General features: G+C 37.2%; 1 protein-coding gene across 1 annotated transcript in view; it reads left to right on the forward strand.

Moving 5' to 3' along the window:
* LOC5568887 (netrin receptor unc-5) overlaps positions 1-18376 on the forward strand; it is a 472574-nt gene that overhangs the window by 253563 nt on the left and 200635 nt on the right. The window lies entirely within an intron of this gene.

An 18376-nucleotide genomic window follows, 5' to 3' on the forward strand; every position in this document is an offset into this window, starting at 1 on the left:
AGAAAAGTTTGCCTCACCTAGCAACTCTGCTTGAAGAGAATAGAAGATCAAATTCAGAAATTCATAGTATGGTGGCAAAATCGAAAGTTTAGCAGATAAGAAATAAATTTTCAGTATTATCAAATTTTTAGTAAAGGATACAACATAATTTTAAAGCTTGCTACAGATCAAAATGAAGAAATCTAAACATTTCAACTGATAGTCAACTACAGTGGTCACCAAACTGCGGCCCGCGAAAGGATTGTGAATGGTAATACCATGTTGTAAATTTATGATAAAAGTTTATATTTTGTTCGTTTTATGCAAACGATCATCAGAAATTTACCCAATTTGTCTGCGTTTCTCCATGTTGGTCAATCGAAAAACTTTGAGTCATAATCAAGACATCAAGACATAGTCTAATACACATATCAGAATCGGTTTCATACTCTCTGCTTTTTCAAACTTATAAGTTATCTAAAATATGAACGGAAATTCAAACAACTTTTTTTTTGCTGGATTTAGCAAAATTTTGCTGTATCTTAGCATTGAATTGCTAAATTTTAGCCATTTGCTACCGATTTTCAGTATCTTGGTTTGCTGGCCCCAATAGCTTGGCAATTTTTAGCAAAATATTGCTGGATGGGTTTAGACTTGGTTAGAAGTGTAGGTTAGCTTTTGTGCTTCAAAATATCCACAAATTACAAAATAAACAGTCAATTTATTAAACAGAGTTTTATTTAAGTATCATTTTAAAATGACTTTAGAAAAGTCTACAAAGATTTTAATTTCCTTAGAGGCGTTTCATTGTTTATGTGTTGACTTGTTTGATAGCATCAAGAGTTCAAGGAATTATACATGCTTCAGAGATGTTTCTAACCATTATTTTCTCTAGAAGAGTGTTTTGACATTCCCAAAAATCTCATTTTGGTATCAAATTAAAAATATTTTCAATGTCTTCTTATGTATAAGAAAGGTTCTAGCTATAGAGTCATTCATTTCGAAAATTAAATTGATTCTCACATATTTTGTGAACCGTGTAATTTTTTTTATGCATTCGAATGGCCCGCCTGATCCGTTAGGCTGAGGACCACTGGTCTACTAAGTCGAATCTTGAGCAGAATTGAAGTAAATGATTAATGTTATCTTTTGTGTTCAGAACAGTGAAACACAACTGTTGTTGAAGCTGACAACACTGATCCTACGAAACAAATAAAAAACAAATATCGCTAGTTCACTGTAACATAGCAAAACATCTAATTTTCAATTTATTTGAAGTAATGTTGATTATTTCCATCATAAACAATTAAACGTTTTTGAGGGCTGGCATAACAGTTCGAGTAAACAAAATGAATATGTCTGTCCCGATGTAAGATTACCCATTTGAATCTAAAAATAAATTAAAGAATTGCCTATAACATGGTCAAATTCTTCATGAAGCCGCTAACACTACTCAAATAAAATGAAGAATAGCTAAATACCTAATTTAAATCAGCAATTTCGGTTGCGAAGAATAGGGTAACCAATATATTTTGCCGTGAATCGCATGTCAGTCCCATCTGCATTTTCGTCAAAATTGAGTTAAGCTCAGTTCTCAACATATCTTCCAGTGCTCTTTCAACTACACTAATGAGATAATAAGAAGTGTTCGAAAAAAGTAGTAAAAAACAGCAAGTCAATTTGTCCTATAATGAAAAGTAACCGCATGTCAGTCCCACTACAGATTTCCGCGCCATGTAACACAAAAATAAACCGTGTTTTTTCATCTTTATATTTTTCTCGGAAAGATATTGTAGTGTAAAGCAAATTGTGAAAGTTTCATCAGGATATGAACATGTTCCAATACTCTGGAATTTTTTGAATATATGTATGAAAAGCGAGTTTGGAAACTTCACAGCCCATTTTCTCAATGCCTACTTTTTACAAATGGGACTGACTTGCGATTCACGGCAGTATATATTTTGGACCCCCTAGGTCATTTTCCTGCATATTCTGCAGTTTAAATCGAAAGACCAACTCAATTCGCATGTCATTTGGACAGATAATACTATTCCGCACTTGAATCAACCGTTTGTACATAAGAAATATGTTTATTTTATTTAAAAATAATGTGAGGCGCAAGTAAAAATTGATCATTTGTCAAAATGAAAACGCAGTTTTCACCCTTGAAATGAACAAATCGGAAAAACAGAAACACACAGCCTTTTTATTTTGCAAATTAAACAGTTGTGTGTTCTTATTTTTTCGATTTGTCGATTTTAATGACGAAAACTGCTATTTCACTTTTGACATTTGCCCCATTTTTACTTGGGCCTTAATTTAATCGGTTCATCCATGCAACCGTTACATCACGTTACACACAGAAATTGAAGCCGTCAGAAATTTTTCAAATGCAAACAAATTTTTTTTATTTGGGCGGGTGTCCAAAATATATACTTTGAGGGTCCAACATGTTTTGGTGTGTCCAAAATAATGGAAAACAGTGCATCAAAATTCAATTATTTTCGACGTTTTATGGATCCTACTTGATCGTATGGGTATCTCGTGGAGGAAGTTTTTCTCTACATTTTGGCATGTTCTTTGTCTTGGTTACGCTGTGCAATTAATTAATTTGAACAAAAAACTTAAATCACTTCCTTAGGGGGTCCAAAATACGACCGTTACCCTAATTGGTATCAAGCAAGGCTTAATTCTCAAAATTGCAGATGGAAAAGGCGTTCACTTTTATCTCATCTTTTGAATATTTACCATCTTTTACCTTCAAGAATTTTCTCCATTTCTATAGAGAATATGTCAAGGAAGAATTTTCGAGTGGTTCCTTCAAGAAAGCCACCAGGGATTTTACCAGAGGTAGAATTCATCCAGGAACTCCACCAGGATCTCAATCAATTATGATGTTTTGAATCTAAAAAAAAATATTTCTCCAACATTTCTACCAGAGATCCAGAATTTCATCAGAGTTTCCACTAGGACTTCCACCAGATGATTCTTGCAGGAATTAGCAGAATTGCAGTTTCTTGATCAGAGCATTGATTAGCCACTGCCACAATGGTCCGAATCAACATTTTAGCAGGAAAATAGTGCTTTCTCTGTTCTTGTCGATTTTAGACGTTCGATGTCGTCAGAGAAGTTATTTGTAGTTGAGTTTTGTATATTCAAGAAAAAAGTTGAGTAGGAATATGAGTTCTTATTTAAGTTTAAATTTTGACTCAAACTTTTATGTTTGATGAAATTTGTGGAAATGTTATATTGAATAATTTAGTCGAAGACACTTTTGATCTAACTCTTCATTTGAGCTAAGTAAATTTATCCTGAAGTTTTACTCAGGGTTGACCCGAAAAATCAGTTATTTTGGTTAAGCTTTTTTGCCTTCTGGACCGATCAATCGGTCCCGTTTAACTTCATACTAGGAATTCATTTTCTAAAAATTCGTCAAAGAATTCCGAAGAATTCAGAAATTTGGCGTGGATGCCCATCATAAATTTCTCCCGAAATACTTTTAAAGATTTCCTCCTGAGATGACTTCAAGTACGCTTCCTGAGATTCTTCCAGGCGGTCATCCAGATAATCTTCTACTAATGTCTTTGGCAACTTGTCAAGAGGTTTTTCCGTGTATTTATTCTTAAATTCCTACAAGGTGTAAAAAAATCCGGATTTCAATCAGAGAGATGAAAGAGCACAGGTACTCCGTGCAACTGTTTGAGGTTTCATACTACCATCTGTTGGCTCATCGGCCAAACACACTGATTTTAGCATTGGGCGTACAACTCAAATAAGGAATTGAGCATCGATGGTTTTTTTTCTTAGTTGCAAAAGAAATGTGTACAACTCGTTGCAAAAAATTATGTTTTTCAGCACTCGTCGTATTTATTTAACGTATGACTCGTGCCAAAAAAATTGTCATTTTGCAACTGCTGCTTAAATAACTATTTGCGGGTTATCCGAAATCATAACTTTTTTTTTGTAGTCCCCTTACTTGTGACCTCTAGTTACCAAGTTGTTTAACTTTATATTAGTAGTGTTTAAAAGTGGCACAACAACCTTGTATTTCAGTTTTGAACAATGATGTTTCTTGCTTGATACTATTATCTTGCTGTATTGCACTTCGAAACAAGCATGTGATATTTCGTCATTTATATCCGATGTATCGATTCAAGCGAGATAAGTGCCACAAAACTGGGTGTGATCTTATTTTTACAAGACACTTGTTTGTGTAAATTTGCCTTGTAATTTTACAAGATTCTGGATCGCTAACAATGTAACCTCAAGCTATTCAGCCTATTGCGGAAATTTATCTGCTCAAAAATAATTAAAACCAATGTTTTATATTTGTTCATTATATATTTTAGGTCAAGTGGTCCCGACAAGCTTTGCCTTGCCATCATGTAGGGTAACCAATATATTTTGGAGCACCTGGGCCATTTTCCTGCAAATTTCCCAGTTTATATCTAAATACCAACTCAATTCACATGCCATTTGGAAAGATAGGACTATTCCGCACTTGCATCAACCGTTTGTACATAAAAAATGTGTTTTTTTTTATCTGAAATCAATTTAATTTAATCGGTTTATCCCTGCAACCGTTACAACACCTTACACACAGAAATTGAAGCCGTCAGAAATTTTTCAAATGTAAACAAAAACTCTTTTCAAATTTCCGAACCTAAAGCGTAGAATTTATTCGGTTTTCCATTTTCAATCGATTGTTTAGACTATATGTAAGCGTGTTATACAAACAGTGTCGTGGACTTTTTTTGCCAAACGATAAAAATGCCGGGGGTCCAAAATATATACTTTAAGGGTCCAAAATGTATTGGTGTGTCCAAAATAATGAAAAACAGTGCTTCACAATTCAATTATTTTCTACGTTTTTTGGATCCTATATGACCGTATGGGCATTTTTATCTCGTAGAGGAAGTTTTTCTTTACATATTGGCATGTTCTTTGACTTGGTTAAGCTGTGCAATTAATTAATTGGGACAAAAAACTAAAATCACTTCCTTAGGGGTCCAAAATACGACCGTTACCCTAGGCTGCTGTAAAACGCCAAGTAATCTGCCATACAAAATAAATCATTTGTTTTCTCCCGTTTTTCTAATTATTCCGGAGATTTCTGAAACTCAAACTATCACGTTGCATCTCTTGTCGAAAGCAATAGTAAAAAACTTACGTCAATCCATTCATCCCTTCTCAAGCCATTTCGTGACAAACAAACACCACATTCACATGATAGAGCTATATTCATTAATTCGTCCGAATCGGTTAAAAAATAAGAACAATAATTTATTTTCCTTATAGTTTTAACTCTCATTCAGCCAATTTGGCCAGGGCACTCCTAATTTGGCCAGTCTCGTAAAAAACCAAGGTTGGGTGACAAAACGTCGAATGCCAAAATGTCGAAAGCAAAAACGTCGAATGACAAAAAGTTGAAAGGAACAAAAAAGGTCAATTTATTCGTTTAACCATTCTACAAGCAGCATAATTTTTTTAAACCAACAAAATATTTGAATCGTTTTTTGATAATATAAAAAAAACGATTATTTTTGTACAATTTATTCAATTTTTTTTTTCAAAGTACTTTTCTACTTTCAGAATCTTCGTCGATTTTGATTATTGATAATCCGGATCCAGAGATTTTCCAAAATTCCTTGGAGGACCGACGCGTCCAAAGAAATTTTATACAGGGACTGTCGATCCCCCGGAAAAATCGGAATATCTACAAAACCAGTAATGATAAATATCGACACAGATTTAGAAAAAAGGGAAAATTTTTTGATAACTTGTTTGAAATGCAAAAATATCGGAAACGAAAAAAAATAATGAAGATTTGTATATGTTTGTTTTCCACAGTTAACACATTGTTTTTCGAAACTACATTGTTTCCCAAAGTGATCTACGTGAGAGGTATCCTTATTTTCAACTGTCGAAAAAGAAAACTAAAAAAAGGTAATTTGTCTTGTCAGTATAGTTTGCCAGAAAATTGAGATTGAACTATACAGTCGATATTCACAAATATTGTTCCTTGATCAACTTCGATTATTCTGGTCATTCGCAAACTAGTAGCTACGGTTTGGGCAGTCATCTATGCTTATGCTCGATTCGGTGCTTCAAGAAATATTTTAAGTTATCTGTTCATGTGGACCATGAATTGCTTATTATCATTAACTTAAATGCTTTCGCTTCATACCACATGGTACACTGATTCCCCCTAGTTAACTCCTTTGAACAATCAAATTTAGTTCAGAATTAATTTCCTTTAGCAATAAATCTTCCGGTCCGTTTTGGGCTTCGTCTAACTCACACATTCGTATCACCACCTAGTCAAAGGAACCATTCTCCTGAATCAACCAACGCAACGACCGGCAATGTAATGTACTATCCTTCCTCTGATCCCGAGTGCCATAGGTATGTGATAAACGTTCACTTTGCACGTTCCCGTCATCACCCTCAGCTCTGAAAAGGCAAACCCAGCTACGATGTGTTGCTCCACTCTCACTGCATGTGTAAAATTCATTTGTATTTTCGGTTCAACTCCTCACCCGAGTCAGTCGGTGCATTGATTCGCTTGTAATTTCATTGTTATATAGGGAAATTTATCGACGTGAACATCTCTCTGGGTCGGTCGTTTTCCTCGTCTTCGTCGTCGCTCATTCGATTTCAAATGCCAAGCCTCAACGGATGGTTTACTTCATTGGAGTAGCCAGGGTTTCTATCAGAGATGACTTCAGAGCTCTTCCACGAATAAAGGAAAATCATTCAAAAGAAAATACTTCAAGAATTTCTTCTAGTTTTTTTTTTAAGTGTTATACAAAGCATTCTTTTAAAAATTTCACTAAAACTTTCACCAGAAATTTCAGAACAGAGCTTGAGCTTGATTGGCCACCCGTGGTTGCTACTATGGTTTTGTTAGATCAGCTGCACTAACACAAGGAACCAACCAGATGACTGCTTGGGACTAACAGACTCCTTTAGTGCATAAGTTCTGATGATTTTGTAATTTTAAGCAGTAAAGGCGCCTGCTACATCAAAATGCAGATCAATGATGGGACGGAGAAGGAAAATGTGTTGTATTTTGAACTGGCCCAATGTAGACCGAATATACCTCTGCATCAACGGCAGTTCATGCGGGAATGTATTGTGCATTCAGATTAACTTTAGACCGAAGTTCATCAGAGAAATGAAATATAACCAACAAAAGTTCGCCGAAGGTCGGCGTTGGCATTCTAACAAAGTGCTACGCCGACAAAAGCATTCCTTATGCGTCGGCGAAGCACTAAATTAGAATGCCGACGCCGAACTGCGCCGAAGTTTTGAAAACCGAACTTCCAATTGTCACTCGAATTGTCAATATGAGTATTGGGGGTAATGCAGTGTTGTAAGGCTTGCTTTTGTTAGAGGACTGCCTATATTTCAGGCGCAAGGAAAGGCGAAAATACTTAAATACTTCAGTGCTGGAAAAAAATCAAGATTTTTTTGAGGGTACTCAAAGAAAATCCTTTAAAAATTTCTCGGCAAATCCATCCAATTACAACAAATCTGTGTCCATTTTCCGATTTATATACAAAGTAGACCGAAATCGTATGGAACGGTAGAAAATTGGTGCTGTTCGTCATTTGACAGGCAAGATCTTTGGTATAATTTTGGTGAATTACAACAATAATTTTTGGCAGATTCCTTGCGAGAGCCGTTGCGAATTCGCAAGGATATCTTTGAGAGATATATGGCAGCAGATTTTTGAGTTGGACTCCAAGAAACTTATGACGCAATTTCAAATAAGTTTAAATGCTGAAGTCAATTTTAGAAAATTTCAAACATTGCTCCCCTCTGGCTACTGCCATGTACCCTACGAAGCAAACGGTTCTTGCTTCGTTGCCTCCACCTGTGTCTCCATCCTTATGATACACGTACGACACATTTGCCCATCCTTACTGTGAGGAGACCAATTTCCTGGGATGATCCACGGCCTGGTGTTCATCTTCACTTGAGGCTAGGGGTTACACCGAAACCATGGTGAAGGAAAGACACTGACTGGCACTGCTCGTTCAGGTCTGGTTTGGTCGTGTAATGTTGGATCTAGTTGGGCTGATACCGGCTGTACAAGAGCGCTGTTCGGTTCCAGCTCCGCTGGGGAAGGTGAGAAATGTTTGCAATAATTTCCACGTCGATGAATTTGTTAAACTTTAGATGACCTTTTGCCAGTCGTGAATCATGTGCCTGAGGAGCCGTGGTTAATTTATGCTTATCGATAATTTTCACACTCGATTTCTTTTGGATCCCGGTGGTGGGATGATCGACGAAGTGGTGGGAAGAATCGGATGCAGTCTTGTTTCATGATGTTACACACATTTTTGAAGTTTTTCTTATGTAACTATACATAACAAAAGGGCGTTACCATAATTAGTACACAATCCGAGAAGAATGTCTGGGGCCTACTAGATGTTTCAAATATTAAAAAATATGGTTGACCACACTGTATAAGCAGCATCAACATAGTCTATATATTTCTGAGCTGATAAAAGATAGGAAACACAGTTTGAGTAGAATAAAAAATAATTAGGTTTTTAACAGTGAATCAATTGTCAGCCAACACAATTCAATTTTCGCAACAACAGTTGATCACCACTTGAACAGAATATGACAACGATCGCTCACCTCATGCCCAGCAATTTTCTAGGCTTTGCTTTGCAATTTTTGGGAACTTTTTCCGTGTTGGTAAACATTGCCATTGTATTATGAAACAGCATCCATAAAACATGTGCTTAAATCACGAGTTCAAAAGGTTGCAACAATGTCGTCTCCTGTGATTGTCATGACAATTTCTCTTTTGATTGTATCCCAATCTGCAAAAGTAGGGATAAACGGTTGTGAGCACCAGGGATACTCAATCTACCCTCACCTATATTGACACTCGCTGAGTAGAATATGCGTTGATTTTATTTGTTTTTATCCTCACCTTGACAACGCAACAAAGATTGGCAAAGCGCTTGCCGCATTATTGTCAGTTTCCTTTTAACCTGGTGATACTCAATCGCTTTGTGATAATCGAGAACAAAAAAATGAAATTCATTCGAACCAACTTGACCTTTTTGCATTTTGCTGCGGGAAGTTGTAATTATCGCACGAAGCACACTAAAGACGCGTCAACATCATCGATTTTGTGAATTGGATCGTTCATTTCTTATAACACAGCTTTTTTTAAATTAATATGAACCTCATTGATCCTCAATTTTCAAAATAGACATTCTTTTGCTTCTAATGATCAAAAACTCCAACGATAAACCCCTCTACCGGCAGCTTCATTTTTTATCGCAAATTAAATATTCAAATCGTTATAACTTTTTTGTTTTTCAATATTTTTACACCATTTTTTCACAGGTTTTCAAAAAACTCTTAAAGTTTAAGAATCCGTATCGAAAATAATCATTGATGATCTGGTTTTGATGATAAACCGATGCTCCTTGGGGGACCGACATTCTCCATAGAAAATGTGTTTGGTGGCCATATTGTTTTTGATCAATTTATCAAAAAAAATAAAATGTGGGCTATATAATGTCAGGTTGGGGAAGGGGTGGTAAAATGAACACCTTAAGGAAATCATCTTGTTTCTGATAGTAAAACGAGGAATTTGTGTAGTTCTATCGCATAACATTGAAAATAGGGATGTGATCTATAGCAGCGACATGGATTCAGACTAAAATAGGTAAATTTCCATATATTTTCATAGCTAATAAGAAGCTACTTTGAAAAAATCATACAAATTGGTCAAGTATTCTTGGAGATATCAAAAAATTACGATATGGGGTTTTTTGAAGTTTTTAAGATCATCATTTGGCATGCGTAGTCCCAGAAAGCTAAATGCACATTATGCAAAGACGGCTGCACCAAATTGATTCATTTTTTCACAACATACTCTCATTAATGTATTGTTCCGAAGAGTGAATATCCGAATAAGCATAAGCATAAGCATAGATGACCGTACAATTCGTAGTTGCTACTCCGTGATTGACCAGAACAATCGAAGTTGCACAGGGAATTAATGAATGGGGCTTGGGATTAGCTTACCATTCTTCAATGTGCACAAATCGAGAGCTCAAATTTAAAAATCAATAACGGCGCCGGCCACGTCCTTACGGTCATCGGGGAAGGGAAGGAATGTTAGTGTGACTACCGTTGTTACTAGAAGGTTCCGAAGTGTGAATATCCGAATACGATTGAAATTCTGTTGCCTGAGAAATTAACTGGGGGTTATGGTTACGCGTCGGTCCCCAAGGAATTTTGGAATATCTTCGGAACCAGATGACCAATGCTCAACATCGACATAGATTCTAAAACTAGAAGGGTTTATTGAGAACTTGTTGAAAAATGGTGCAAAAATATTGAAAAATAAAAAAAGTTATAACGATTTGAATTTTTATTTTGCGGTAAAAAATGAAGTTGCCGGTAGAGGGTTTAATCTACTGTTGTGCCATCTTCATTGGTACAATCATATTGGTGGTGGCGCGATTACTTGGCATTAACATCCCCACTGGGACTGAGCCAGCTACTCAGCATAGCGTTCTAAGAGCACATCCACAGTTATTAACTAAGAGCTTTCCTTGTCAAACCCAGTAAACACGAACTCGTATATGATAGCGCATAGGAGTACAAAAGTGGAGGTGATATACGTACATGCGCCATAAGGCTGCATGCAAAATGTACGTATATCGCCTCCACATCTGTACTCTTATATCCTTTCATATACGATCATGTGTTTACTGGGGAATTGCCATTTTCGCATTCGTATATCGTGTGGCAGGTATGATGATACTATATGCCCAGGTGACCCTATGACACTACCCCGAACGCCACTACCCCGAATGCCACTACCCCGAACGCCATTATTCCGAAAACCATTACCCCGAATGGGTCATTACCCCGAACGCCACTACCCTGAACGGGTCACTACCTCGAACGCCATTACCCTGAATGCATAACATTTTGAGACTTATTCTAGTTTGAGAGTGGGGAGATAATTGTACGATTCTTTATGAGTATTTAATGAGTTTGGCTCAACAGTATATTTTTAAAATATTAGAAGATACAAAAGCAGCTAGTATTTCAGCAAATAAATTTTACATACTAAGGTTTGTTCGGATTTGTCCTCTAATTTTGGTGAGTTTCACACAGCCACATTGCAATGCTCTGAAGAACAGCCTATTTAGAAAAGAAGGGTGAATTTATTATGAAAAGTATAGCTATGATATGCACAAATTTGGGATGTAGTAAAGTCTCTTATTGGACGTCGGTACCCACTTTCTTTACTCATTTTTGTAGGTATCGGGCTGCTAGCATTAAGAATTTCTTAACGATTTTGTTTCGTGAACGATGGTAATGGAAGGTCACCCTTAGATTGTCGCTGTAAGTGTTGTTCTATGGAATCCGCTTAAATATCAACCTGATATACAACCGTTCCGCTATAGCACTTGCACACTTGTCCATGTGAGAAAAACGGTGGCCTCTGATTGCCGTCACAGTAAAAACTTTCGTTGGTTTGTGGGATCATTAATTTGAATTTCAGTGAGATAATCACAAAAAAAATGTTTTTTTTTTATTAGGGACAATGAAGAAATGATTATGGCACAAAAAATGATGAGCAAATCCATTAGAGACCTGTCTGTTTTAAGACAAGAAAGGGAAAATTTTAAAATTGCTGTTCTATAAAGAAAAATTAGAGACTAACATATCCAACGAACACTTGAAAGAGCAGCCTATTTAAGGAAAAAGGGCAAATTTCTGGTGAAATGTTTGCAGCTATGACGTGAATGATCAATGTAACAACGTGATGCTATGGCACAACCTATATTCATAAGAATGGAAAATATTTGTTTGAAAGCTAAATTCAAATATGAACACCACCAAGAAGTCCAAATACCGATGGACATTCAGCTGTCCAGCAAGACCAGATTCAGGGTTATAGGTTCTAATTCCTCCGGTGGCGGAACTTATACATTGAACATTTCCTTGACGTCCTTGAGCATAGAGACACATGTACAAGAAGGGTAAATTGATAAGGAAAGCTATAAAAGTCAATAAAAGGCTAATTTTATTAAAAGCCCATTCACAAATTCCGTAATGCTCAAGGGGCAAACAATTTTGTACGTGGTTGTCCTCAAAATGTTACAGCCCATACAAAATATGTAGAATTTCTATACAACAAATGGTACGAGGGGGTGACTAGGTGTCAAAAATGGCAATTTTTGGCATCATGAAATTTGTGAATGAACCCCTGAACTGCGGAAGTGCCCACTGAGCTGATAAACAGGCACTGTCTCAGAAAGAATGAGAAGATGATAGCTGCCAACAAGATATTTCGAAAAAATAGCTGACATATAAAAGAAGGGAAAATATATGTGATGAACATTTTACCGACGAGTTTTACGCGCCATTTATTACTATTTGTCATTACAGACGCATTTATGCCCGCAAAACTGTATCTCATACTATTCGGGGTAATGGTTCATTCGGGGTAATGGTTCATTCGGGGTAGTGGCGTTTAGGGTAATGGTGTTCGGGGTGATGGGATGGAGCCGCCCAGGGAAGTCAAGGAAATGTCCATAACTAAAAGATCCTGGACCGACCGAGAATCGAACCCAGACACCTTCAGCATGGCTTGGCTTTGCGGCCGCGGACTCTAACCACTCGGCTAAGGAAGGCCCGTTTTGCGTATCCTGTTATTTGATAATTTATGTAAAACAAAACCAAGTTTAACACTATCCGGATAACAGACAACCACAGTGCAATTTTGTTCATAAACACATCCAAAATTGCAAATTTGCTCATCCGGCCGTGAACGAAATCCAACCTAGCAAGCCATTCAATTGAGAAATTTCCCATTTAAATGTATCTCACCTCCAGATCTACCTGTGTCGGAGATGGCTTTCCGATAGGCTCGGTGACCCTTTAGCCATTTATTCAGTTCCCAAGTGAACACGAGAGAGAGGCCGGCTGACATGTTTCGAACCAAATTAGTTTATAGCCCATCTGACCGAGAACGAGTTCCAGAGACTTGACAGAGCGAACCGCTAGAAATAGCGCAAAGTGCTTTTCTTCATACGGACGGTCGTTGGAATCTCGAGGACGAGGACGGTCTTTTCTAGACTTCCAAACGCTGCACAGTGGGAAAAAGCGAATCCATAGTCACACAGGTTTAATTAATATTTACAGGATAGTCAAACTATGATTTAGGAAACATTCAAAATATTTATAACATGAAGCTTTTAGAATATGACCTAAGATTTGGTTTAAACTACCTTATTAAATTTAGTTTAAATCGGCTATTTCAACATTATAAAGCATAATGCAATAGTTTTCTCCATTATTAAATAACTAGTGGTCCCGACAAACTTTTTCTTTCCATCAAGTAGGTAATTGAAAATATATCATTTAATCTCCCACAAAAATGATAGATTAGTTTTCGCCCTTGTCAGTTTTTAGTGGCTTCTGAATAAGACCGAATACGGAGTTGTGTTTGACCCTTCGACCTTGACGCTTGCTCCTGCGGGGGCCGGCGATGAGGACAGGATCAAACATGTCGCGCGTCGATCGAGTGAAAGTGAAAAAGTGGCGTGATCCGTTATTTGTGTTTGACCCATCGACCTTGACGCTTGCTCCTGCAGGGGGCCGGCGATGAGGGCTGGATCAAACATGTCGCGCGTCGGTCAAGTGAAAGTGAAAAAGTGGCGTGATCCGTTAGTTATGTTTGATCCTTCTACCTTGACGCTTGCTCCTGCGGGGGCCGGCGATGAGGGCAGGATCAAACATGTCGCGCATCGGTCGAGTAAAGTGAAAAAGTGCCGCGTTCGATCAGTCCTTTTTGATCTTTCGACTTTGACGCTTGCTCCTGGGCAGTGTGTCAAGAAAGCCCGAGCAGTCGTCAGTTGTTTTCCCTGTCGGGTCACGCGCCTATTTTCTCTGAGTGCTTTTATATAACCGAGCAAACGAGTGAAGCTGAAAGTGGATTGTTGCTTCTCAAGGATGACGGATCAATTGGTGAGCTCGTTTCATGCTACTATTTCAAATCTATAAAATATGTATGACTGCACCTTTAATCGTTACAACGGTGAGACGTAAATATGATTTTTCAAAAAACTATGAATGGGTCGTCCCTGTGAGTATCGACATAAACTCTGATTCATAAATTATTTATGTCTAAATTTGTTTTTTTTTAAAACACCTTTTTCCTTTTACCTTTATTTTTGTAATTAAAAAAAACATTGAAAGGTTCGACACTACGAGTGTAGACTTGCGAAAGGTTCACTTTATTCAACAAACTTTGATAGGTGCGTCACCTCAAGTGTCGGCATAATTTTTCTCTACATAAATATTGTTCATATCAAATGAAAATATTATATTTACGCATGTTTATATTTCACAAATAATTATTTATCATGGTCTAATCACTTATCAAAGTGAATCCTTTGACCCAACGATCCTCCCCATTAACAAACATCCTTCCCAGTAACCTTTGTGGAGATGCAGAGGCAAACACGGTCTCCAAATAGCAAAGGTTACACACTAACATTCCTTCCCCCAATCCCACCTGACTGCAAGGACGTGGCCGGCGCCGTTATTGACCCTGTATAAATAGAGGCACTGAATTATGCACATTGAAGAAGATTATGGCCAATCCCAGCCAAACTTCTAGTTGATTCTTTGTGCATTTTCACTGACTTCGGTCAATCACGGAATAGCAACCATTGATATGTGTAGTCAGTCTAAGCTAAGCTAAGCTAGCATCTGACCGAGAACGAGTTCCAGATTCGCCATGCACACCACACACTCAGATTCAAGATAAATGACCGTACCGAACCGAACAGAACCAAGCCAAGCCAAGCCATCATCGTTAACCCACAGTGAGCCACAGCCGCAGATATTTGTAAAATCAAGCCTTTCCGTGTGCACTCAAATCGATTCGAATTGAATTATATATGAATTGGTGATTTTGATAGTTATTAAATTATTTCACAGAAATTAGCTTGCTCCATCGCCGTTCGGAGATGAGGGCCAGAGCTGAACTCCCAATCAGCTGCAGAATTTTGCATCATGTGAGGGAAGTTTCCTGTATGCGAATGCAGCAGAAAGCTCGGTGAAACAATTGCTTCTTGGTGCTACGCCTGGAATAAGCTCGACGCACAGTGATGCGAGGGCGGAAAATAGTCGAAAAACTAACTTGCACTATTAATTCCCAAAATATTTTTGTATTTTTATACGATCATTGAATAGTCTTTTTCCATGGTTTCATAAAGATTGAGTGGAAATTGAAGTTTTGAGTGCATTTTAAAGAACTCGACCGACGTAATTGTATATTTTGCTCCTTTGTAAAATATATGGAGCAAACCAAATGAAATACAATATAGTTTTCAAACACGAGCACACACTCGCACACATATGACACTAGTCTTGAATTGAAGATTTTCCTATCAAGTTTCGGTAAATCATAGACTCATCTTGCGCAAACTTGCGCAACATACGCTTTCTGTCATTTGATTAACCGGATTGAATGTGACAATTCTGAGTACGATAATATATTAATGAGTGTAATAAATACTTCTGTTTGAGTGCTAACCAAAAGGCATGTTTGTTTAAAAATCATTTCATAAGATACTATATAACGATACTGAAGGATTCCATTTCCAAACCATTTACTAGCTGGGCACAAGTGCCGTATGGCCTAACGAAGCCAAATCACATGTTGATAACATGAAATCCTGATATATTAAGAAATCACATAAAAATGAATTAATTATACAATGATGATAAATAATTCCAAAACATGTACAACCTAGTCAATCAAAATAAAGAAACTTTATGAGAATATGATAAATCTATTTCAAGACTTTTTTTCTATCTTTTGTATGGAGAGGAATCACTGTGCGACGGCCGGGAAACCTCTGAGAGAACGAACGATAGTTTGTGTGTTGTGGGTGGACTAACTCAATGATATCAAAACTGATGGCAAGGGTCAAGGGAAGGTGCACAGCACTGTATCTATGCATGCACACTAGGGTGCGACTTATTTTTCTGATGTTCTCAAATCCAAAATTTCGTATGCTCTTCTGAATTCAAATGACCTAAAGAGAGAAACCTCAGAGTGTGAGCCAAAACATAATGGAGGCGCCAGCGACTAAATTTTCGTGGTTCAAAATACAGCCTTCAGCGAAGTTTACATAACTTAACTATTTTCCAACCTATTTTGAATTTTTTAGCGCCATTCCGTTTGAAACTAAATTTATGAAATGTTTTTTGATTGTAAAATGTGTTTTACATTGCAATAGCAAATTCCTCCAAATTTATCGTAATTTGTAATTTGTAAAACAGTGAACTGTGTTTGACCATACTTTCATGAATACTCAACCGAATGTTTCTGAAGAAAAGTTTGATGTTGTTAATAATGTGAATAAGTTAAATATCGTTTTGGCTGAGTTTTCTCTTGCAAAAACTATTTATCAAAATTAAAGTTCAAAAGGGGCTTGTGGTATTTTTACAAGGTTTTTATGCAGTTTTGTTCAACATGAAATATTGAAAACACGCCAAACATTTATTTTTGTTACAAATTAAAAGAAAACTGTTGCTGGGACGTTTTTTACGGCTTTAAAAGGTGGATCATTTAATTTATGCTTATACTTATCAACCGTTTAACTGGCATACTTGAATTTTGACACCTCTTCTGTTCGAAAACTTATTCGAATTCAACGTTCTGCACTGCCGTTTTATGTATATTTGTCTCGCGGACTATAAGGTTTACATAGAACATGGGACAGATAGGCGTAGAAAGGCAGTGCATCTGTATTACATTTTCAATATATTTTTTCGAACTGCAGGCATGACAGTAACTCCTCTGTAATGCAAAAATGTTGCGATTTCGAGGTTTTTTTGAGGAGCTGAAATTAACCTCCAAATTCATAACACAAATCTTCATACAAATCGAGAGAGAGTGCATCGAAATGCGAGGATAATTTTCTGGTACTCTTTCTCTCTTGCCTATATGCTCACACGTACTCACACTTTTAAACAATCTTGAGTGACTCGTTCGAACAAAACAGACTTCGCGAAGTTGTGATGATACTCTTTTGTGATAGAATTTTCCTCCGTTGTGTTTTGCGTCGCATCTCCCTCGCACATTTTTCGTTGCCTCTTCTACTTCTTATTCTTTTTCTTGGCATTACGTCTTGGGGCAGAGCATGCTCCTGGATCCTGGATCGACCGGAAATCGAACCCAGACACATTCAGCATGACTTTGCTTTGTAGCCGCGGATTCTAACCACTCGGCGAAGGAAGGCCCCGTTGCCTATCTGCTTAGTATTTTTTCGCTCACACCCAAAGAAGCGAAGACAGCATGCTGCCAAACTCTGGTGGTTTTGAGGAGTATTAACAAGCCTGCTCAAATATTAACACTGAATGGCCAGGCCACAAGCACTACCGTTTTTCAACGCGTTGCTTAATAGATCTAGGGATGATTCTACCCAGACAACCAGAAATCGCATGAAAGTTCATGTTACAACTCGTTTATTCATACTAATTACATCAAACTCGCAAAACACCGTTGATAAACTCGTCAGATTGATGAGCTTCCTCGCAGAAAACACTTCTTTTCTGAGTTCATTTGTACATGTTGTTTCGTACAAAATAAATCGAGTCAATCCGTAGCAGCTGTCAAATCAACATTTGTTATCATAAGTTAAGTCGCATAAGATCACAGGTTAGTTCAGAGGAGTATTTATACACTCGCATTGTATGTTATTATTCATCACATAATATATGCACGCATATCGCCTCCACTTTTGTATGTAGAAGGCCTTTTCCCGACATCTTATAAGTGAAATGTTGCACATACAAAGCCTCCAGGTGATTTCGTTATACGTACATTTTGGTTGCCTGGGTATTTTTCTCTACTTAAATGATTGCTCTGAACTGCTGGCAGGAATTTATGTGTTTTAAATGGGAATTTAATAACTATCCTTTCAAATATTTATTTTCTAAATCTTTCAGTGGATTTGTCAAAGACTTATCCTACAACATTCCAATTTTTTCAAGGGTGATCGTGGTATAAGAAAGCGTCAATCTACCGGAAATTTTGTCCCCAAAATTTGTATTTTTTGAATACTGCAAACATTGTTGTTTTCAATGTTTTAGTTATACCGTAAAGCAGCATTATGACTTTCCATGATTACAGAGGCGCGAGGCGTCCGGTGATGATGATTTGTCTTATAAAAAAAAAGAAAAATTACTAAGGGACCGTCTATAAATGACGCTTAATTTTAAGGGGAAGGGGGAAGTCTACGATTTTGTGACGAATCATGTATCAGGTTTGGAAAAATAGGCTATGAAGGGGAAAGGAAGGGGGGTCTCAAGAATCTAC

Source organism: Aedes aegypti, chromosome 2 (genome assembly GCF_002204515.2).
Source record: "Aedes aegypti strain LVP_AGWG chromosome 2, AaegL5.0 Primary Assembly, whole genome shotgun sequence".
In the NCBI taxonomy this organism is placed as follows: domain Eukaryota; kingdom Metazoa; phylum Arthropoda; class Insecta; order Diptera; family Culicidae; genus Aedes; species Aedes aegypti.